Raw genomic sequence first — 18,827 nt, forward strand, 5'->3', positions numbered from 1 at the left:
TGAAACTTCCGAACCTTTCCGGTTATGCAATCAGGTGTTGGGGATACAGGGGAAGCATAATATCTCACCCAAATCTAGCAATTCCTACATCCAGCTGTATCCATCCTTCAACACATAACCGAGAAAAAACTCCGGAAACCATCTACCTCAACCTTCGAAAAGCATCCGTTATACAAGTTATGGCGATACTCCCGAACTCCCGCCCCAGTACTGGGTGGCGTCGAGGTTATCTCACCAACGAACTGCATAAAAGAGATTTTCGATGTCGGCGTACTAAACTCAGGTATTCCAGAACTACAACGATAAAATTATGACGACAACACCTTAGAGCTCAACTCCCCGGGACACTTCCAAAAAACCCCTGACAGGAGGCACCAAGACAATGTTCTCGTCATAAAACCATCGGAACGATTCCAAGATACCCGCGTGATCCTAAATTTTTTTTTAGTGAAATTTGAGAAGAGAAAAGTCAAAACTCTACGTCAGGATGCCTTACCAGAGCGATGAGGAGACTGGGAAGTAAAATGAATTCCTAAAATCTCCGATATATAATTCCTAAATGACTCAAAACATTTTTCTAGACACAACTCGGCCGCTAATAACGATCAAGCAATGGGGCTCCTAAGGTCGGGGAAGGCTCTGATTACCAACTTGTAACACCCTCGATGCGACTATATCTCCCACGTGTCAAGGCACGACTTAGAGGCATAATCGCATTGAAGGCATATGTCGCAAGTTAGGCAATCTTCACAAAATCCCATGTAATATAGATAATAAAAGGGGGAGATAACATAGTTGGCTTACACTCGCCACATCAATCAAGTACATAAATAACATTACATCATCCAAACACTCATAGCCCGACTACGGCGCCAAAATAAAAGATAACCCAACATGCGACATGGTCCCGATCACCCCCGACAGGGCACCACTACTGACCATCAGGAAAGGAAACATAGTATCGTTGAGAGTCCTCGTCGAACTCCCACTTGAGCTCGAGCGCGTCACCTGGAGCGGAATCATCAGGCCCTGCATCTGGTGTCATAGTAATCTGTGAGCCACAGGGACTCAGCAATCTCGCACCCTCGCGATCAAGACTATTTAAGCTTAATAGGTATGGCAAGGTAAATATGTGGAGCTGCAGCAAGCGACTAGCAAATATGGTGGCTATCCTGTTCGCAAAAGAGAGCGAGAAGAGGAGGCAAAGCGCGAGCGAGAAACTAGAGGACAACCTGCGCAAACATTACTCCAACACCGTGTCCACTTCCCGGACTCCGCCGAGAAGAGGCCATCACGGTAACACACTCAGTTGATTCATTTTAGTTAAGTTAAGGTTCAAGTTATCTACAACCGGACATTAACAAATTCCCATCTGCCCATAACCGCGGGCACGGCTTTCGAAAGTTCAAATCCCTGCAGGGGAGTCCCAACTTAGCCCATGACAAGCTCTCACGGTCAACGAAGGAATAGACCTCCTCCCAAGACATTCCGATCAGACTCGGTACCTCGGTTCTTCAAGACACTTCGACAGGTTAAAACTAATCCAGCAACACCGCCCGAATGTGCCGACAAATCCCGATAGGAGCTGCACATATCTCTTTCTCAGGGAACACTCAGATTGTCCTAGGTACGGGTAGGCCAGCCCAGAGTTTCCCCTGATGGCCACCGGCAGCTGACAGGTGGACCAATACTCAGAGGAGCACTGGCCCGGGGGGTTTAAAATAAGATGACCCTCGGGCTCCGGAAACCCAAGGGAAAAAGAGGCTAGGTGGCAAATGGTAAAACCAAGATTGGGCATTGCTGGAAAAGCTTTCATCAAGGCGAACTATCAAGGGGTTCCCATTATAACCCAACCGCGTAAGGAACGCAAAATCCGGGAACATAACACCGATATAACAGAAACTAGGGCGGCAAGAGTGGAACAAAACACTAGGCGAGAGGCCGAGCCTTCCACCCTTTACCAAGTATATAGATGCATTAATATAACATGGCAATATAATGATATCCCAACAAGTAAATAAATGTTCCAATAAGGAACGGCCTCCAATCTTCACCTGCAACTAGCAACGCTATAAGAGGGGCTAAGCAAAGCGGTAACTAGCCAATCAACGGCTTGCTAGGACATGGTGGGTTAGAGGTTTGACATGGCAATTTGGGAGACTTGAAAGCAAGTGGTAGGCATCGTAGCAATGGCATAGCAAAAGAGTGAGCAATCTAGCATAGCAAAGATAGTAGTGATTTCGAGGGTATGATCATCTTGCCTGCAAAGTTGTCAGAGTTGACTGGATCCTCGAAAGCAAACTCAATGGGCTCCTCGTTAGCGAACTCGTCTCCCGGCTCAACCCAAACAAGACAAACAAGCAAACAGAACACAATCAACCACGGGCAAAGCTCAAACAATATGATGCAAAGATGGTATATGCGATGCGGGATGCGATGCGGGATGCATATGCAAGATTTGACAAGGGATGCATGAACCTGGCCTCAACTTGGGAATCCAAGTGTGCCACTGGAAATATGAGATGAAATCGCTTGAAAACGATATAAAGAACGCTGGAATCGGAGTTACGGTTTAGAAATGGCAAGCAATTCAAATATGACCACGTTCTTCGATTTACAGCAAGTAGCCATCTAAATGCAACAAGATGAACATTCTACAGCACCCAAACATGGCATCAAAATACATGGCAGGGATGCATTCATGATGCTTAATAAAAGTCTAGCACTGAGCTATGGCCAATTCATCCATTAACAGGTTCAAACAAGCATGGCAAAAATGCATATGACAAACAGATTTCAGACAGTGAAATTAACACTTGTCTGGAATTTCAGATCAGGTAGCACACTTAGGAGCAACAAAACTACATGCTACAGGACCTGAACATGGCAAAGTAAAGCATGGCATGGAGCTACTCAAAGAGCTTAACAAAAGTCCCTTAGTGAGCTTGAGCCAAAAGGGATCAGAAAATACAATTGCAAGCATGTGAACATGGCAAAAAACATAATCAGTTCTCAGACTTAGTGAAAACTGGAGCATGCTGAAAACAGATATCAAGTAGGCATGTTTACGAGCTCGATGCACTCACTACGGAGCAAGTCATGATAATCTAAGCATACACCCATCAAGAATACACAAAATTCAAGCTAGACATGGCAAGAACAATAGCATAGCATGCACGGATCGACTACAACATCCTCGGCAAAATCGCTAACAAGTAGACAATCTGCCCAGATTCACGAAGTAGCAAAAGTAGAGCTCGATTGACTCAAGCTAGGGTGCTCCATAATTGCAAACAAAGACATGGATAGATAGAGCACTACAATATTAACAAAACATCCTTACTGATCACCCTCAAAAGAGGCACGGATCACTAGGAAACAACATGAACATATGGCCACATGAGATAAACAGATCAAGGACTTGGTGGAAATGCTAAGTCCCTGAAATCAGCATTACCATGTGCCTCACTTTGCAAGCTTGTGCTAGTCACCACACACATCACAAAAATACATGGGTTGCACCTCTGGAAATATGGCAAAACCCATAACAAAACATATGTAGAGCTGACGGGCATATCATGCACACAATAAACATGGAAAAAATGACAAATATCTAAATGGAGCAGCAGATCTGGCAACTTATCTCAAGTAGCCTCTTCTAACAGCATTTCGGGTATCAAGATGAACTCAAATGAAAATGATGCAATGAGATGAAATGATGTACTCTCTGAGGTGACCATTTTGATATGCTATATGCCCAAAACGGAGTTACGGATGCAAAGTTACGATGCTATGAACATGAGCAAAAAATTTAGGGACTTAGGGAAAAAGACAACCCCTAGGGTTTCCAGATCCAGATCTGGGGCGCGGGAACTGAGGACCGCCGGGGTCGGCGCCGGAGTTAGACGGGGAGGCCGCCGGGGAAGGACCGACCGGGTCTTGGGGAGGCGGAGGCGGCGTAGGGCGTCGCCGACGTCAGCGCGGCCGGGCGCGGTCGCCGGAGCCGGGAGCTCCTCTCCCTGGCGCGGGCGCCGGCGAGGTGAGCCGCGGCGGCGGTCGGCGTTGAGGGTGGCGGAGAGCGAAGAGGCGGCGGGGCACAGATGCGCGGCGAGGAGGTGGCGGCGGACGGCGTGCGGGCCTCGGGGGCCGGCGATGGGCCTGCCCGGGCCGGCGGCGCGGAGGCGGTGAGGCACCACGTGGCGGCCTAGGATTGGCACGGAGGCGGCGGCGGATGCGTCCGGCACCGTCCGGACGTGTCCGGTGGCGGCGGAGACGAATTTTTAGGGTTTGGATGGGGGGAGATCCGGATTTTCGGAGGAGGACCTATTTATAAGCATAGAGGGAGCTAGGAGTGTCCAAATGAGGTGCGGTTTTCGGCCACGCGATCGTGATCGAACGCTCTAGATGATGGAGAGGGTTTAGGTGGGTTTTGGGCCTAATTGGAGGGGTGTTGGGCTGCAACACACACGAGGCCTTTTCGATCCCTCGGTTAACCGTTGGAGTATCAAACGAAGTCCAAATGGTACGAAACTTCACAGGCGGTCTACCGGTAGTGAACCAAGACCGCTTGGCAAGTCTCGGTCCAATCCGGAAATGTTTAATCCCCACACATGAAAGAAAGGTAGAAATGACCACCGGAGGAGAACGAAGCGCCGGAATGCAAAATGGACAACGGGGGAAATGCTCGAATGCATGAGACGAACACGTATGCAAATGCAATGCACATGATGACATGATATGAGATGCATGACAACGATAACAACACAGAGAGACAAAGACCCGAACCCGAGAAAATAAAATAACTTAACGCCGGAAACGGCAAGAGTTGGAGTACAAATTGGGAAAGTCATATCCGGGGTGTTACACCAAGTCCCTCACCGGCCATCTGCACTTTGTCTCTGGCCATGCCCGTCGGAGCCATGCCTCCCTGTACCCGTAGTTGCATCGCCGATCTTCCTCCATGATGCTGCCGCTTCGAGTCTCCCCATGCCGCTCGAGACCGTTGTGCCAAGTTCCAGCTGCCGCCTGGGCCAGCTCTGCGCTGGATCCGTGCCAAGGCCGCGCCACCGCGGCTCTACTTCTTGTCGAGCAGAGGACGCCCGCTCGTCCCTGCTTCATTGACCGTGTCCAGCTGCTTCGACAACGACCCCCCCCCCCCCAGCCGGCCTTTTCCACCAGTAGCCCGCCAGGCCTGCCTACGCCCTTCTCCAAGGCCCAATGTGAGAATCTCCCCTGCGCCCTGAGCCAGACCTCTGTTTCGGCCCATATATTTTTTCCTGTGCGCGGCAAATTTGTCCAATTATCCCAGGATTTACCGAATTGCAGAAAACCCCTTCCTCTTCATGCATATAAAAAACTCAACAATCATGCCTCATATTAAAATGTTTTATATATGAAAAATGCTTAGAATTATGTGTAGATTAATAATATGAAACTTTCATGCATGTTAAAAATGTTTAAATTGTTGTTTGAGTAAATTTGCTTAAATGCCATGCTAAAATGATTTAATTCATAACTTAATAACCGTAGCTCCAAACTTAACAAACTTTATGTGTAAATGGGGTGGAATAATGCCTAGTTTAACATGGTGGCTTTCTTTGCATGTTTAACAAGTCTAAAATATGAATTAGGGAAGAACAGTACCAAACCTAATAATTGCACATGAGGATTTTTCCGGACTTGTTGTTTGTTGTTCTGGCCTCATTTAAACTTGCCTAGATAGGTAGTTATCATTTGCTTCACCTCTTGCCATGTTAATCAACATTTAATATTGTTGGGTACATAAACGAGATCAAACTAAATAACTTGAATGTGGTGTTCCGTCAATATGCAACTCGTTGCATATTGAGCTCCACTTAACTTGTAGTGTTGTTTGTGCACTTTGCCATGCCATGCTTCATTAAACCGGACATGCATCATACTTGTTGTGCATCATGCCATGTTGATGTGATGGTTGTTTACTATGTTGTTTGCTTCTTTCCGGTGTTGCTTCTTCAGGTTAGTTCCGATAACGTTGCATTTGTGAGGATTCGTTCGACTACGTCCGTTTGTCTTCTTCATGGACTCATTCTTCTTCCTTGCGGGATCTCAGGCAAGATGACCATACCCTCGAAATCACTTCTACATTTTCTTGCTAGTTGCTCTCTCTATTGCTATGCCGCGATACCTACCACTTGCTATATCATGCCTCCCATATGTCCATGCCAAGCCTCTAACCCACCTTTCCTAGCAAACCATTGTTTGGCTATGTTACCGCTTTGCTCAGCCCCTCTTATAGTGTTGCTAGTTGTAGGTGAAGATGAAGTTTGTTCCATGTTGGAACATGATTATTGTTGAGATATCATTATTATATCTTATTTACTTTAATGCACCTATATACTTGGTAGAGGGTGGAAGGCTCGGCCTTATGCCTGGTGTTTTGTACCACTCTTGCCGCCTAGTTTCCGTCATACCGATGTTATGTTCCTTGATTTTGTGTTCCTTACGTGGTTGGGTTATAATGGGAACCCCTTGATAGTTTGCCTTGAATAAAACTCCTCCAGCAAGGCCCAACCTTGGTTTTACCATTTGCCACCTAAGCCTTTTTCCCTTGAGTTCTGCAGACTCAAGGGTCATCTTTATTTTAACCCTCCCCCGGGCCAGTGCTCCTCTGAGTGTTGGTCCAAAACGGGCAGCCTGCGGGGCCACCTCGGGGCAACTCGAGGGTTGGTTTTACTCGTAGCTTGACCTATCCGGTGTGCCCTGAGAATGAGATACGTGCGACTCCTATCGAGATTTGTCGGCACATCGGGCGGCTTTGCTGGTCTTGTTTTACCATTGTCGAAATGTCTTGTAACCAGGATTCCGAGTCTGATCGGGTCTTCCTGGGAGAAGGAATATCCTTCGTTGACCATGAGAGCTTGTGATGGGCTAAGTTGGGACACCCCTGCAGGGTTTTGAACTTCGAAAGCCGTGCCCGCGGTTATGGGCAGATGGGAATTTCTTAATATCCAGTTGTCGAAAACCTGACACTAAACTTAATTAAAATGAATGAACCACGTGTGTAGCCGTGATGGTCTCTTTTCGGCGGAGTCCGGGAAGAGAACACGGTTTTGTGTTATGCTTGATCGTAAGTAGTTTCAGGATCACTTCTTGATCTTATAGCTTCTCGACCGTGCTCTGCTTCTCTTCTCGCTCTCATTTGCGTATGTCAGCCACCATGTATTCTAGTGCTTGTTGTAGATCCACCTCACTACCTTTTCCTACCCATAAGCTTAAATAGTCTTGATCGCGAGGGTGTGAGATTGCTGAGTCCCCGTGACTCACAGATACTTCCAAAACAGTTGTAGGTGCCGATGATACCAGTGCAGGTGACGCAACCCAGCTCCAGTGGGAGCTTGATGAAGATTGTGTTCGTTGTGTTGTTTCGTTTCCCGTTGATCAGTAGTGGAGCCCAGTCAGGGCGATCGGGGATCTTTTGCATTAGTGGTTGTCTTTCTTTATTTGGTTCCGTAGTCGGACCTTGATTGTATTCTGGATGATGCAATGTTATATTCATGTATTGTGTGAAGTGGTGATTGTAAGCCAACTCTTTATCCCTTTCATATTCAGTACATGGGATGTGTAAAGATTACCCCTCTTGCGACATGCCTACTATGCGGTTATGCCTCTAAGTCGTGCTCTGACACGTGGGAGATATAGCCGCATCGTGGGTGTTACATCGCCATCACCAACCCGCCGCCGGTTCAGCGCGCCTCGCTGGCCCGTCAGTTCCCACACTACAGGATTGTGAAGGTCGCCAATAATTGACGGCCTTGTGCCTCTGGACCGTCCCGCGTTGTGAGCCGCCAACACCTCAAATGTCCCACCTCCACCACGCTCATGCATCTGCTGCCCACGTGGGCAGCCTTGTCTCATTGGTACGGACAAGGGAGAAGTCAGACGAGAAGGGGAAGTTGACCCGGTGGGCTTAGGCAATTGGATAAAAAGGGGTCAACCTGACCCGGCAGTTTCATTCTGAGCCGCCCAAGTTTTCAAACTCCACGACTAGGTGATATTCGTCCAGTTTATTTCAGCACATATTATTTTTTGTGTGAAACAATTATTTTTGTTTGTGATACTTTTTGATGTAGGATAGTTGTTCATTACAAATGAGGTGTTGTATTGCGGGTGCGGAGTATGCGATAGCAGCATTCTGCATCGGTGTTTCCTCTATGTCATACCACCCCGTGAGTGAACATGTGCAAGTCGCCGTCCCTGTGGCCCGGTTTACATCAACTCACCCATCCGCGCTGGCTTACAACGCTGTGGCCAGCGCATCTATCTGCTCGCGCGGCCGACTCGGCCGTGATTGATTCTAGATTTACCAGGGTGACCATCAACTCCGTAGTGGATAATTTCTAGCTTAACATATCAGGTGAAATCCATCCAGTATATTTTTATATTATATATTGCTTTCTTTAAAAGAGCAATTACTCTGGCTTGCAAGTTCTCTGATGCAGGATAAATTGTCTACTACAAAAGGGACTATTATATCACTGAGCTATTGAATGACTCATACCGGTTTATATCACGGTCAAAAATGGAGAATCTCAAGCCAACTCCTCAAATCATCTTAAGACTCGGGGGCTACAATGACATGACTTGGCAGAATTGGCCGGTTTCAGCGAATTCAAGAACTCCGGGTCGGTGGAGGGAAGATAACCCAACCCTTATTGGCGAATATTTAAAGGCCGTCAGAAAATTTCCAGCTTAAAAAGAAGGATTCTGGTTTAAAATCCGGCTATCAAGCCCATATTATAAGATCACAACTCTGTTACCTTGGTAATCCGGCTATCAAGCCCATATTATAAGAGCACAGCTCTATTACCTTGGTAATCCGGCTATCAAGCCCATATTATAAGAGCACACCTCTGTTACCTTGGTAATCCGGCTATCAAGCCCATCTTATAAGAGCACAGCTCTGGTTACCTTGGTAATCCGGCTATCAAGCCAATATTAAAACTTCATATGAGCATGGCTCTGATTTATTTAAGGCTCCATGCCCGGATCAAAGGGACCTAAGAGAGTTTGTTGCATAGCACAGCTCAAACATAGGTACCCCTTGGGCACAGCCCACATAATCACTTGGGGGCTTGGTCGTATTCGAACCATAGCTACACCTATTGATTGGCGTAAGGCCACCAGGGAAATCACTTGGGGGCTTGGTCGTATTTGAACCATAGCTACACCTCTTGATTGGCGTAAGGCCACCAGGGAAGTCACTTGGGGGCTTGGTCGTATTCGAACCATAACTACACCTCTTGATCGGCGTAAGGCCACCAGGGAAATCACTTGGGGGCTTGGTCGTATTCGAACCATAGCTACACCTCTTGATCGGCGTAAGGCCACCAGGGAAATCACTTGGGGGCTTGGTCATATTTGAACCATAGCTTCAACCCTCTTGATCGGATCAATGCCACATACATATACATCATCATATATTGCATCATGCATTGAATCATCATTACATCATCATAGCATACATCATATGTGCATGGATATACTGGTTTATATGGCAGGAATCGCTTTTTAGGCCAGGATTTTAGGAATGGTCCGGAGGTGAAGATTTATATATGGGAAGTCTAGTTTCAGTCACCAGAATGGTTTCGGGGGTTATCGGTATTGTACCGGGACCACCGGAAGGTGTCCGGGGGTCCACCGGGTGGGGCCACCTGCCCCGGTGGGCCAAGTGAGCTGAACAAGGGAGGGAACTAGCCCGTGGTGGGCTGGTGCGCCCCCCAAGGGGCCCTAGGGGGTGGGGGCGCCTCCCACCTGACTTGGAGGGCAAGTCCCCCTTGGCCGCCCCCCTTGTAGATGGGATCTAGGGGGCCGGCCCCCTCTCCCCTTCCCCCTATAAATAGTGGGGTGGGAGGGATGTGAGACCCTTCACCTGGCGCAGCCCCTCCCCCTCTCGAACAGCTCCTCCTCCTCCATAGTGCTCGGCGAAGCCCTACTGGAGAACCACGAGCTCCATCACCACCATGTCGTCGTGCTGTCCGACTTCTCCCTCAACTTCTCCTCTCCCATTGCTGGATCACGAAGGAGGAGACGTCCCCGGGCTGTACGTGTGTTGAACACGGAGGCGCCTTCCGTTCGGTGCTGGATCGGATCTTCCATGATTTGAATCGCCGCGAGTACGACTCCATCATCCGCGTTCCTTGTAACGCTTTCGCTTAGCGATCTTCAAGGGTATGAAGATGCACTCCCTCTCTCTCTTTGCTAGCATCTCCTAGATTGATCTTGGTGACACATAGGAATTTTTTGAATTATTTCTATGTTCCCCAATAGTGGCATCATGAGCTAGGTCTATGCGTAGTTTCTATGCATGAGTAGAACACAAAGTAGTTGTGGGCGATGATTTGTTCAATTTGCTTACCGTTACTAGTCTTATCTTGATTCGGCGGCATTGTGGGATGAAGCGTCCCGGACCGACCTTACACGTACGCTTACGTGAGACTGGTTTCACCGACTGACATGCACTTGATGCATAAGGTGGCTAGCCGGTGTCTGTCTCTCCCACTTTAGTCAGATCGGATTCGATGAAAAGGGTCCTTATGAAGGGTAAATATCAATTGGCATATCCCCGTTGTGATTTTTGCGTAGGTAAGAAATGTTCTTGCTAAAAACCCATAACAACCACGTAAAACATGCAACAACAATTAGAGGACGTGTAACTTGTTTTTGCAGGGTATGCTATGTGATGTGATATGGCCAAAAGGATGTGATGAATGATATATGTGATGTATGAGATTGATCATGTTCTTGTAATAGGAATCACGACTTGCATGTCGATGAGTATGACAACCAGCAGGAGCCATAGGAGTTGTCTTAATTTATTGTATGACCTGCGTGTCAATGAAAACGCCATGTAATTACTTTACTTTATTGCTAACCGTTAGCCATAGTAGTAGAAGTAATAGTTGGCGAGACAACTTCATGAATACACGATGATGGAGATCATGGTGTCATGCCGGTGACGATGGTGATCATGCCGCGCCTCGAAGATGGAGATCAAAGGCGCAAGATGATATTGGCCATATCATGTCACTTTATGATTTGAATGTGATGTTTGTCATGTTTACATCTTATTTGCTTTGAACGACGGTAGCATAAATAAGATGATCCCTCACTAAAATTTCAAGAAAAGTGTTCCCCCTAACTATGCACCGTTGCGAAGGTTCGTTGTTTCGAAGCACCACGTGATGATCAGGTGTGATAGATTCTAACATTCGCATATAGCAGGTGTAAGCCAGATTTACACATGCAAAACACTTAGGTTGACTTGACGAGCTTAGCATGTACATACATGGCCTCGGAACACGAGAGACCAAAAGGTCGAACATGAGTCGTATAGTGGATACAATCAACATGGAGATGCTCACCGTTGATGACTAGTCTGTCTCACGTGATGATCGGACACGGCCTAGTAGATTCGGATCATGTATCACTTAGATGACTAGAGGGATGTCTATCTGAGTGGGAGTTCATTAAATAATTTAATTAGATGAACTTAGTCTAAAATGTCTTTACAATATGTCTTGTAGATCAAATGGCCCACGCTAATGTTTCCCTCAACTTCAATGTGTTCCTAGAGAAAACCAAGCTGAAAGACGATGGTAGCAACTATACGGATTGGGTCCGTAACTTGAGGATCATCCTCATAGCTGCCAAGAAAGCATATGTTCTTGAAGCACCGCTAGGTGACGCACCCATTTTCCCAGCAACTCAAGACGTTATGAACGCCTGGCAGTCGCGTAGTGATGATTACTCCTTGGTTCAGTGCGTCATGCTTTACAGCTTAGAACCAGGGCTCCAAAAGTGTTTTGAGCAGAACGGAGCATATGAGATGTTCCAAGAGTTGAAAATGGTTTTCCAAGCTCATGCCCGGGTTGAGAGATATGAAGTCTCCGACAAGTTCTACAGTTGTAAGATGGAGGAAAACAATTATGTCAGCGAGCATATGCTCAAAATGTTTGGGTTGCACAACCGCTTATCTCAGCTGGGAGTTAATCTTCCAGATGACTCGGTCATTGACAGGATCCTCCAGTCGCTTCCACCTAGCTACAAGAGCTTTGTGACGAACTACAATATGCAAGGGATGGAGAAGTCCATTCCTGAGTTATATTCAATGCTGAAATCAGCAGAGGTGGAAATCAAAAAGGAACATCAAGTGTTGATGGTGAATAAAACCACTAGTTTCAAGAAAGACAAGGGTAAGAAGAACTTCAAGAAGGATGGCAAGGGAGTTGTCGTGCCCAGTAAATCAGTTGCCGGGAAGAAGCCAAAGAATGGACCAAGCCCGAGACTCGGTGCTTTTATTGTAAGGGAAATGGTCACTGGAAGCGGAACTGCCCCAAGTACTTAGCGGATAAGAAGGGCGACAACGCCAAAGGTATATGTGATATACATGTTATTGATGTGTACCTTACCAGCGCTCGTAGTAGCTCCTGGGTATTTGATACCGGTGTGGTTGCTCATATTTGTAACTCAAAACAGGAGCTGCGGAATAAGCGGAGACTGGCGAAGGACGAGGTGACGATGTGCGCCGGGAATGGTTCCAAGGTCGATGTGATCGCCGTCGGCACGCTCCCTATACATCTACCTACGGGATTAGTTTTAAACCTCAATGATTGTTATTTAGTACCAGCTTTGAGCATGAACATTTTATCTGGATCTTGTTTAATGCGAGATGGCTACTCATTTACATCCGAGAATAATGGTTGTTCCATTTATATGAGAGATATGTTTTATGGTCATGCTCCGCTGGTCAATGGTTTATTTTTTTTGTTTAATATCGAACACGATGTTACACATATTCATAGTGTGAATGCCAAAAGATGTAAGGTTGATAATGATAGTCCCACATACTTGTGGCACTGCCGCCTTGGTCACATTGGTGTCAAACGCATGAAGAAACTCCATGCAGATGGACTTCTGGAGTCTCTTGATTATGAATCATTTGACACATGCGAACCATGCCTCATGGGCAAAATGACCAAGACTATGTTCTCCGGAACGATGGAGCGAGCAACCAACTTATTGGAAATCATACATACTGATGTGTGCGGTCCAATGAGCGTTGAGGCTCGCGGTGGCTATCATTATGTTCTCACCCTCACTGATGACTTAAGTAGATATGGGTATGTCTACTTAATGAAACATAAGTCTAAGACCTTTGAAAGGTTCAAGGAATTTCAGAGTGAGGTAGAGAATCAACGTGACAGAAAAATAAAGTTCTTACGATCAGATCGTGGAGGGGAATATTTGAGTCACGAGTTTGGCACGCACTTAAGGAAATGTGGAATTGTTTCACAACTCACACTGTCTGGAACACCTCAGCATAATGGTGTGTCCGATTGTCGTAATCGCACTCTATTGTATAGCGTGAGATCTATGATGTCACTTACCAATCTACCGCTATCATTTTGGGGTTATACTTTAGAGACTGCCGCATTCACTTTAAGTAGGGCTCCATCGAAATCCGTTGAGACGACACCGTATGAATTATGGTTTGGAAAGAAACCTAAGCTGTCGTTTCTGAAAGTTTGGGGATGCGATGCTTATGTCAAGAAACTTCAACCTGAAAACCTCGAACCCAAGTCGGAAAAATGCATCTTCATAGGAGACCCTAAGGAAACTATCGGGTATACCTTCTACCTCAGATCCGAAGGCAAGATCTTTGTTGCCAAGAATGGATCCTTTCTAGATAAAGAGTTTCTCTCGAAAAAAGTAAGTGGGAGGAAAGTAGAACTTGATGAGGTACCGCCTCTTGAACCGGAGAGTAGCACAGCTCAGGTAGATATTTCTGTGGTGCTTGCACCGACTAAAGAGGAAGTTAATGATGCTGATCATGAAACTTCGGATCAAGCTACTGAACTTCGTAGGTCCATGAGGGCACGTTCCGCACCAGAGTGGTACGGCAACCTTGTCCTGGAAATCATGTTGTTAGACAACGGTGAACCTTCGGACTATGAAGAAGCGATGGCGGGCCCGGACTCCAACAAATGGCTTGAAGCCATGAAATCTGAGATAGGATCCATGTATGAAAACGAAGTATGGACTTTGACAGACTTGCCCGATGATCGGCAAGCCATAGAGAATAAATGGATCTTTAAGAAGAAGACTGACGCGGATGGTAATGTGACCATCTAAAGGCTCGGCTTGTCGCTAAGGGTTATCGACAAGTTCAAGGGGTTGACTATGATGAGACCTTCTCACCCGTAGCGAAGCTGAAGTCCATCCGAATCATGTTAGCAATTGCCACATCCTATGATTATGAGATATGGCAAATGGACGTCAAAACGGCATTCCTTAATGGTTTCCTTAAGGAAGAATTGTATATGATGCAGCCCGAAGGTTTTGTCGATCCTAAGAATGCTGACAAGGTGTGCAAGCTCTAGCACTCAATCTATGGGCTGGTGCAAGCATCTCGGAGTTGGAACATTCGCTTTGATGAGATGATCAAAGCTTTTGGGTTTATGTAGACTTATGGAGAAGCCTATGTTTACAAGACAGTGAGTGGGAGCTCTGTAGCATTTCTCATTTTATATGTGGATGACATACTATTGATGGGAAATGATATAGAACTTTTGGAAAGCATAAAGGCCTACTTGAATAAGTTTTTTTCAATGAAGGACCTTGGAGAAGCTGCTTACATATTAGGCATCAAGATCTATGGAGATAGATCGAGACGCCTCATTGCTCTTTCACAAAACACATACCTTGACAAGATTTTGAAGAAGTTCAATATGGATCAGTCCAAGAAGGGGTTCTTGCCTGTATTGCAAGGTGTGAAATTGAGCACGACTCAATGCCCGACCTCGGCAGAAGATAGAAAAAAGATGAGTGTCATCCCGTATGCCTCAGCCATAGGGTCTATTATGTATGCCATGCTGTGTACCAGACCTAATGTGAACCTTGCCGTAAGTTTGTGTTGAGGAACGTAGTAATTTCAAAAAAAAATCCCACGCACACACAGGATCATGGTGATGCATAGCAACGAGTGGGGAGAGTGTTGTCCACGTACCCTCGTAGATCGAAAGCGGAAGCGTTTGCACAACACGGTTGATGTAGTCATACGTCTTCACGATCCGACCGATCAAGTACCGAACGTACGGCACATCTGAATTCAGCACACGTCCAGCTCGATGACGTCCCTCGAACTCCAATCCAGCCGAGCTTTGAGGGAGAGTTCCGTCAGCACGACGGCATGGTGACGATGATGATGTTCTACCGACGCAGGGCTTCGCCTAAGCACGGTTACGATATTATCGAGGTGGACTATGGTGGAGGGGGCACCGCACATGGCTAAGAGATCCAAGAGATCAATTATTGTGTCTAGAGGTGCCCCCTGTGTTGGAAATATGCCCTAGAGGCAATAATAAAATGGTTATTATTATATTTCTTTGTTCATGATAATTGTCTATTGTTCATTCTATAATTGTGTTATCCGGAAATCATAATACATGTGTGAATACATAGACCACAACACGTCCCTAGTGAGCCTCTAGTTGAATAGCTCGTTGATCAAAAGATAGTCATGGTTTCCTGACTATGGACATTGGATGTCATTGATAACGGGATCACGTCATTAGGAGAATGATGTGATGGACAAGACCCAATCCTAACCATAGCTCAAAGATCGTGTAGTTCGTTTGCTATAGCTTTTCCGAATGTCAAGTATCATTTCCTTAGACCATGAGATTGTGCAACTCCCGGATGCCGCAGGAGTGCTTTGGGTGTGCCAAACGTCACAACATAACTGGGTGACTATAAAGGTACACTACGGGTATCTCCGAAAGTGTCTGTTGGGTTGGCACGAATCGAGACTGGGATTTGTCACTTCGTGTGACGGAGAGGTATCTCTGGGCCCACTCGGTAATGCATCATCATAATGAGCTCAATGTGATCAAGTGGTTGATCACGGGATCATGCATTACGGTACGAGTAAAGTGACTTGCCGGCAACGAGATTGAACAAGGTATTGGGATACCGACGATCGAGTCTCGGGCAAGTAACGTACCGATTGACAAAGGGAATTGTATACAGGATTGATCGAATCCTCGACATCGTGGTTCATCCGATGAGATCATCGAGGAACATGTGGGAGCCAACATGGGTATCTAGATCCCGCTGTTGGTTGTTGACCGGAGAGTCGTCTCGGTCATGTCTGCGTGTCTCCCGAACCCGTATGGTCTACACACTTAAGGTTTGGTGACGCTAGGGTTGTTGAGACATTAGTATACGGTAACCTGAAAGTTGTTCGGAGTCCCGGATGAGATCCCGGACGTCACGAGGAGTTCTGGAATGGTCCGGAGGTGAAGAAGTCCAGTTTCGGCCATCGGGAAAGTTTCGGGGTCACCGGTATAGTACCGGGACCACCGGAAGGGTCCCGGGGGTCCACCGGGTGGGGCCACCTATCCCGGAGGGCCCCTTGGGCTGAAGTGGGGAAGGGAACCAGCCCCTGATGGGCTGGTGTGCCCCCCTTGGGCCTCCCCTGCGCCTAGGGTTGGAAACCCTAGGGGTGGGGGGCGCCCCACTTGGCTTGGGGGGCAAGCCACCCCCTTGGCCGCCGCCCCCCCTTGGAGATTGGATCTCCTAGGGCCGACGCCCCCCCTAGGGACCCTATATATATGTTGGGGAACGTTGCAGAAAACAAAAATTTTCCTACGGTTTCACCAAGATCCATCTAGGAGTTCATCTAGCAACGAGTGATTGGATTGCATCTACATACCTTTGTAGATCACGCGCGGAAGCGTTCAAAGAACGGGGATGAGGAAGTCATACTCGACGTGATCCAAATCACCGGAGATCCTAGCGCCGAACGGACAGCACCTCCGCGTTCAACACAGGTACGGCCAGCGTGACGTCTCCTCCTTCTTGATCCAGCAAGGGGGAAGGAGAGGTTGAGGAAGATGGCTCCAGCAGCAGCACGACGGCGTGGTGGTGATGGAGCTGCAGTACTCCGGCAGGGCTTCGCCAAGCACTATGGAGGAGGAGGATGTGTTGGAGAGGGAGAGGGAGGCACCAAAGGCGTGGGGTGAGAGGCCCTCCTTCCCCCACTATATATAGGGAGCCTAGGGGGGCGCCGGCCCTAGGAGATGCAAACTCCTAGGAGGGGCGGCGGCCAAGGGAGGAATCCCTCCTCCCCAAGGCACCTAGGAGGTGCCTTCCCCCTTTAGGACTCTTCCTATCTTGATCTCTTGGCGTATGGGCCTCTTGGGGCTGGTGACCTTGGCCCATACAGGCCAAGGCGCACACCCCTACAGCCCATGTGGCCCCCCGGGGCAGGTGGCCCCACCCGGTGGACCCCCGGGACCCTTCCGGTGGTCTCGGTACAATACCGGTGACCCCGAAACTTGTCCCTATGCCCGAAATAGCACTTCCTATATATAATTCTTTACCTCCGGACCATTCCAGAACTCTCGTGATGTCCGCGATCTCATCCGGGACTCCGAACAACATTCGGGTTACTGCATATACATATCCCTACAACCATAGCGTCACCGAACCTTAAGTGTGTAGACCCTACGGGTTCGGGAGACATGTAGACATGACCGAGACGACTCTCCGGCCAATAACCAACAGCGGGATCTGGATACCCATGTTGGCTCCCACATGCTCCTCGATGATCTCATCGGATGAACCATGATGTCGAGGATTCAATCAATCCCGCATACAATTCCCTTCGTCAATCGGTATGTTACTTGCCCGAGATCCGATCGTCGGTATCCCAATACCTCGTTCAATCTCGTTACCGGCAAGTCAATTTACTTGTACCATAATGCATGATCCCGTGACCAGACACTTGGTCACTTTGAGCTCATTATGATGATGCATTACCGAGTGGGCCCAGTGATACCTCTCTGTCATATGGAGTGACAAATCCCAGTATTGATCCGTGTCAACCCAACAGTCACTTTCGGAGATACCCGTAGTATACCTTTATAGTCACCCAGTTACGTTGTGATGTTTGGTACACCCAAAGCACTCCTACGGTATCTGGGAGTTACACGATCTCATGGTCTAAGGAAAAGATACTTGACATTGGAAAAACTCTAGCAAACGAACTATACGATCTTATGCTATGTTTAGGATTGGGTCTTGTCCATCACATCATTCTCCTAATGATGTGATCTCGTTATCAATGACATCTAATGTCCATAGTCAGGAAACCATGACTATCTGTTGATCAACGAGCTAGTCAACTAGAGGCTTACTAGGGACATGTTGGTGTCTATTATTCACACATTGTATTACGATTTCCGGATAACACAATTATAGCATGAATAAAGACAATTATCATGAACAAGGAAATATAATAATAATGCTTTTATTATTGCCTCTAGGGCATATTTCCAACAGTCTCCCACTTGCACTAGAGTCAATAATCTAGTTACATTGTGATGAATCGAACACCCATGGAATTCTGGTGTTGATCATGTTTTGCTCTAGGGAGAGGTTTAGTCAATGGATATGCTACATTCAGGTCCGTATGTACTTTACAAATATCTATGTCTCCATCTTGAACATTTTCACGAATGGAGTTGAAGCGACGCTTGATGTGCCTGGTCTTCTTGTGAAACCTGGGCTCCTTGGCAAGTGCAATAGCTCCAGTGTTGTCACAGAAGAGTTTGATTGGCCCCGACGCATTGGGTATGACTCCTAGGTCGGTGATGAACTCCTTCACCCAAATTGCTTCATGTGCTGCCTCCGAGGCTGCCATGTACTCCGCTTCATATGTAGATCCCGCCATGACGCTCTGCTTGCAACTGCACCAGCTTACTGCCCCACCATTCAAAATATAC

This window comes from Triticum urartu, chromosome 2 (genome assembly GCF_003073215.2).
Source record: "Triticum urartu cultivar G1812 chromosome 2, Tu2.1, whole genome shotgun sequence".
Lineage (NCBI taxonomy): Eukaryota > Viridiplantae > Streptophyta > Magnoliopsida > Poales > Poaceae > Triticum > Triticum urartu.